At 41.4% G+C, this 6,496-nt stretch overlaps 1 long non-coding RNA gene across 1 annotated transcript; it reads left to right on the plus strand.

Annotated features, from left to right (window-relative positions):
- The first annotated feature begins 241 nt into the window (after positions 1 to 241).
- Positions 242 to 4,264, plus strand: LOC121021849 (uncharacterized). The gene is made up of 2 exons (XR_005786718.1): positions 242 to 2,590; positions 3,451 to 4,264. It is a non-coding gene; the product is annotated as an uncharacterized LOC121021849 (long non-coding RNA).
- Positions 4,265 to 6,496: the final 2,232 nt, after the last annotated feature.

Consider the following 6,496-nt stretch of genomic DNA (forward strand, 5'->3'; position numbering starts at 1 on the left):
TCTTTCCAGTATTGGAGTTTTTATAGCAATATCCTACTCCAGGGATAGATATTGGTTGGTTTGGAGACTAGACATAACTCATGCTTTAGTTTATAGTTTGTCAGAGAGGAATTCTATCCCTACTGAATGGAGAGAACCAAGGAGTAACAAGAGATACTAAATTTTGACCCAGATGTAGTCATTCTATGAGACCTGGAGGTTATATTTCTTGAATATGACAATGTTCTATGCGTGGGGATGATGCTCTGTGTGTATTTGCGGACAGTTGTTTAATCAAAGGGGTGGACCCTGACAGAAACTGTTAGTGGTCACTCAATGGTCATGCCCTCAGTTCTCTCATAGAAATGGAATGCCCTATTTCTGGCCGAACACATAACCACTCAAAAGGAAAGACCACGTTTCCCAGCCTCTCACGAAGCTATGTACAGCCAGGCGACTAAGTTCAGACCAATTAAATGTGAGCAGAAGTGATATGGAAAACTTTCTGGTTATTCTCTGAAGCTAGAGGCATGTCCTCCCCTTTCCCACGTTCACTTCCCACTTCCTGGATGTGGACATGATGCTGAGTCCTCTCAGTTCTACCCTAGAGGTGGTGGAGCACCTTCACAGAAGGAACCTGAGTCCCTGAGAGGGTGGAGCTGCTAAGCCAGCTATGGACTGCATATGCCCAGACTATTCAGGAAGGAAGGAATAAGTTACTGGGTGTGTTTGTTGAAGCAACCGAACCTATATCTAACCAGACATTACTCTAAAGAATTTGTTCGTATTGTAGACAGTAGGAAGCTAATAACAGCATTTGAACTCTCATGATTTGTTACAAGTATTTTTGTTCTAATGTTGAGTACATTGATGATATGCCAGTATCATCAAATGAAAATCACTAATCCCGAGTTTCTAGAACTTGAATAAATCTATCAATAACCCAAAGCAGTCATTGTTTACTCTTTTCTATGTTTGCAAACGTGGATGGGAATTGGGAAGAAGAGCGCCAGCCACCTGAAACAGATACATTTACACATCACACAGTTAGAAAAATGAAGTTAAAATTCCAACAAAGGATACATGTTCGATATTTTGTTAAATACTGGGACTGCTTTGAAATGTATATTATCAATACCTCCTTTTAAATAACCTTCTTAGATTTTGCTAACTCGAGACTCTAAGGTCTACCTTTCCCTCTTCTGCTGAGTATCACAAGGTCTCCTCTCCAGATCTAAATGCTACAAACTTTGTTATGAGACAGTCTTATGGGACAATATCTAGAGGACTTTCAATGTGACAGTTTTTAAAAGAAACCCTGACATTTTTGTGGGTTCAGTGTTCAGGGCTCAGGGCTCTTGTGACTGATGAGCAATCTCTTTCATCAGTGCAAGACTTTGTGATAAAATCTTACTCGACTTCTGTGTCTGTTATCTTAAAGTCTACCACACCTGGCACTATAGTCTGTGGCCTATTTCTCTTGACATACTATTAAAAGTCAAGATATATTCATTGTTTCATTTTGCCTCACGGCCCCCAAGCCCCACCTTCCACAGGCAAAGGAGATTGTCTTTTAGGCCTAGGAGCCAATGAAAGTGATCCAGTACTTGGCTTGTTCCAAGTCTGGGAAAGTTCCTCCTGCCCCAGAGCTGGCATTGAAATTGCAAACGGTAAGCAGTTCTCAGAGGAGTCAGGGACAGCAGCTCCCCCATCCTCCCAATAGCTCAAGTCCCTTAATAGAGTCTGTTGTTGAAGTTGGTAGATATTTGTGTTCAATTTCTTTCTCTCCAGCAGTCTGACTCTTGTTTGTATTCATAAAGAAATTGTTGACCTTATGGATTCGTTCGCAGCACTATGACCTCCAAGATGATCTCTCTGAGACACGTACCGACACACTGCCTTTTCTCCAACTTGCCTAGGTGGTTCCCCGAGACAAATGTGGAGCCGGTTTCAAATCTTCTCTGTGACCTGGTGTGCCTGATGAGGACCCAGGAGAAAAACTGCTACTTGGACCTTCAAATTTTCTGACTCCAAGACCCAAGGCAAAACAATTCTCCACACTTTAATTTGATAAAGGATGTGCTAAACCAAAGGTCCCAACTTGAAAAGGTAAAACCAAAAAAGTTTTTCAACTTTGAAATGTTGGCAAAGACCCCCTGGTAAGGTGTCTGTTTCATAACCAAAGATCATGAGATTCAAACCCCATCCATGCCTGGCCCTAGAAAGTATAAATTCACAGGAGAGGTGTTCTAGCAAGTGACTAAAAACACAGGCTTGGCAGCCAAACAGGTTTGTGTTTAAATCCTGGCCTTGTCACTAAAACCAAATGTCCTTGAGGAAACTGCTTAGCTAAAACCTTAGTTTTGTTATCAGTCAAATGGAGATGTTAATGGTACCTGTTTCTTAGTGTTGTTGCAGAGATTAGATGAGATAATCAATGACCCCAAAGGAGAAGAAGACAAATGGAGCTCTGGAAGAATGATTAATCTCTCCCAGAAAGTGGCTAGCATCCTCTCTGATACATGGGCCCTCAGCCATGGGGACCAACCGAAGATATTCCTGCCCCCAGCACCAGAAACCTACTGGAGCTGCCTGGCCTGGGTGCGATTGGGTAAGACATGGGAGAGGGGCCCCTGGGACAGAGGCTCCTATGGGATTCCAGTCTCAGTCATTCACAGAATGGAGAGATGGTAAAAGGATGTCCATCTGATGCCTGAATTCTTCCCGTTGTGTGGGGGTCTATAAACAGGCCTAAGGTTTCATCTCAGTTCCACGAACTGCCACTTTTGTAATATCATCCCTCTCTGAGCCTCAGTTTCCTTATTTGTGAAATGGGCACAGTAATAGAGTCAAACTTGTGTGTTATTGTGAAAATGAAACACAAATTATCCATAGAGAGTGCTTAACTACCTTGTAGGCCATTTATCACCTCAAGGAAATCTTAGCCTCTGAGAGGCTCCAAAATATAAATATTTTTTGGAATTAGGAGGTCCCTAGGAAACTCAAAGCACATGTTCCCTGGAGATTTCCCATGAAGTGTTTGCCATTATAAGTCCCCACAAATGGCTCAGCCTATTGCTTTTGCCTAATAATAGGCTTGTAGTAAAAAAACAAAAAATCCTGAAGAGCATTCAAAGAGCAGGTATCCTTGAGAATGCCAGGTGTGGGAGGCACAAAGAAGACAAGACAGGAGTGAGCCACACCACGGCTCAACAGAAGCCCTTGAGTACTTCAGGAAGTAAGTCCTATTTTTTGAAGGCCCTATGCTTGGAGGCTCATCTTTGCCATGTAGTTCCCAAGAGTTGGGGTGCCTGAGGTAGCTCACAAACCCCTCAGTCCTCTGGGACAACTTCTGTATTATGAGATCCTCCTGACTGTGGGTCACCACACCTGGAGTGGGGTTTCTTGTGAGACTGTGTCTCTGCCTCTCCTGTTTCCATATATTTTATCCTTTTATCCGTTATTGTACAGACACTGTTAAGCTATCTTTCAGATCCTTTTCAGAGGGAATTGTTCCATAAGCAGCTGTTGAATTCTTGTGTTCATGGGAGGAGGTGAGTTCAGGATCCTCCCATGCTGCCATCTTGACCCCAGCTCCACAGTCCATACTCCAAACCACATGTGAAATTATACATGTTTAAAACCACTCTGTGGGCAAATAGCAATGATACGTTTCTTCTGAACGTGTATTCTGAAATGTTATCAAAAGTCCATGGAATGAAAATCGCTGAGCAAGAAGCTGGAGCTAAGGATGAATGAGACAAAGTTCTACCCTCAGAGGGGCTGAAACACTCCTAGGGGAGATGAGATCGATGAAGGAGCAATTTAATGCAAGCAGGAAGGTCCTCGGTAAATTGACAAGGAGTTCAGAAGGAAAAGAAACTCCCTTCAGCTAGAAAAATCAGGAAAGGATGCTGCAAGGAGGTAGCACAACATGCATATTCCCACTGCAAAGAAGCCACTCTGGGGGACTATACCTTTGTTTTCATTGTATTGCTTCTGCTTAAAAATAGTTTAGGACGATACTTTGGGAAAGGGTCACCAAGGAAAGCAGCGTCATTACTTTAAACTTCCCTTTTGTATTCAGAAGTATACTTCCCAGAATGAGATTTCAATATCCCACTGTTAATCATGGATAGAACAACTCCACAAAAGATCAACCAGGAAATAGGAGAGTTGAACAACACTGCAAAACAACTATGTTGATTCAAAGTGAATAAAAGTTGTTTGTTTTTTTTTTAATTTTAGACAGAAGGGAGAAGACTTTCATTTAAGCCTAAGTTAAGATAGCCACCCAGGATACAAAATCTTCACAAAGAAGAGACTTCTCTGAGGAAGGAACAGTCAGTGCAGGATTACATATGTTTTTTTCACACGAAGCATCATAAATCATCATGGCCAATGACATTCCAGAAAGTTACAGACTTTATCTCATGTCTTAGTATCTGCAAGACTGTATGACTGTAATCTTATGGAAACCAGGGACATGTTTTTCTTGTTCTTTATGTTTGAAATGCTCCTTTTTGGTTATTTTTATTTTTATTTTTTGAAGCTTTCAATTTTTTATTTTTTAAAAAAATGTTAGAGAAGGAGGGAGCCAAATGATAAGAGACTCTTAAAAACTGAGAAAAAACTGAGGGTCAATGGGGGGTGGGAGGGAGGGGAAAGAGGGTGGTGGGCATTGAGGAGGGCACCTGTTGGGATGAGCACTGGGTGTTGTATGGAAACCAATTTGACAATAAATTTCACATTTAAAACATACTAAAAAATGAAAAAATGTAAAAAAAAAAAGGTGAAATTGACAACACTTAAAAGCCGTCATTCTGACCATTCTAAAATGGACAGTCCAGTGGCTTTTATTATAGTCCTGATGTTGCACAACTATTACCACTAAGTCTAAAATATTATTATCATTCTGAGAAGAAAGCCCATATCTCAATTCCTCCCACGCCAATTCCCTGGCGACCACTAATCTACTTATGTCTCTTGGATCTGCCTGTTCTGGAGATTTCATATAAATGGAATTATACAAGACATGGACTTTTGCTTCTTTCACTTAGCACAATGTTCTTGAAGTTCATGTACACATGTGACAGTACTGCATGGCTTTTGATGACTAGACAATATCCCCTTGTACGGTTTTACCACCTTTGATGTATCTGGTCACCAGTTGATGAACAATTGGGTTGTTTCCACATTTCAGGAATTGTGAATAGTGCTCCTATGAACATTTATGTAGAAGTTTTTGTGGGAATATATGTCTTCAATTCTCTTGGGTTTATACCTTGGAATGAAATTGCTGTGCCATATGGCAACTCCATTTTTAACTTATTAAGAAATTGCCAAACTGTTTTCCAGAGTAGCTGTACCATTTCACACTTCCACAAGCAGTGTTTGAAAGTTCTGATTTCTCTACATCTTTGCCAACGTTGATTTTTTTCCTTCCAGGATTTTAATTAAAATTCGTTTAATGTTTATTTATTTTTGATAGAGAAAGAGAGAGAGAGACAGAGCATGAGCGGGGGAGGGGCAGAGAGAGAGGGAGACACAGAATCCCAAGCAGGCTCCAGGCTCTGAGCTGTCAACACAGAGCCTGACGCGGGGCTCAAACTCACAGACTGCAAGTTCGTGACCTGAGCCAAAGTCAGACGCTCAACTGACTGAGCCACCAGGCACCCCTCCTTCCAAGATGTTATTTAAATCCAACTTAGTTAACATGTAGTGTAGTACTGGTTGCAGGAGTAGAATTTAGTGATTCATCACTTACACATAACACCCAGCGGTCATCACAAGTGGGCTCCTTCATGCCCATCAGCCATTTAGCCCATCCCCCCAACCACTTCCCATCCACCAATACTCAGTTTGTTCTCTATAGTTAGAAGTCTCTCAGGCTTTGCCACCCTCGCTGTTTTTATCTTATTTTTCCTTCCCTTCCCCTACATTCATCTGTTTTATTTCTTATATTCCACATGTGAGTGAAACCATATGTTTGTCTTTCTCTGACTGACTTATTTTACTTATTTCACTTAGGAACTAGTTCATTAACTACTTCCATCCATGTCTTTGCAAATGGCAAGATTTCACTCTTTCTGTAGTCTGAGTAATATTCCATTATATACATATACACCAATTCTTCATTATCCATTCATTGTTCAATGGACATTTGGGCTCCACCCATACTTTGGCTGTTGAGGCAATGCTGCTATAAACATTGGGGTGCATGTATCCTTTTGAGTTGGTATTTTTGTATTCTTTGGGTGAGTACCTAGTACTGCAATTGCTGAATTGTAGGGCAGTTCTATTGTTAACTTTTTAAGAATGTTCATTTGAGAATGAGTGTGTGTATGTGATTGGGGGCAGGGGCAGAGAGAGAGGGGCGAGAGAGAGAATCCCAAGCAGGATCAATGCTGTCAGTGTGGAACCTGAGGCAGGGCTCAATCTCATGAACCATGAGATAAAGACCTTAGCTGAAATCAAGAGTTGAATGCTTAACTGAATGAGCCACCCAGGCGCTCCT

This window comes from Herpailurus yagouaroundi, unplaced genomic scaffold, assembly GCF_014898765.1.
Source record: "Herpailurus yagouaroundi ecotype Mexico unplaced genomic scaffold, PumYag 324, whole genome shotgun sequence".
In the NCBI taxonomy this organism is placed as follows: Eukaryota; Metazoa; Chordata; class Mammalia; order Carnivora; family Felidae; genus Herpailurus; species Herpailurus yagouaroundi.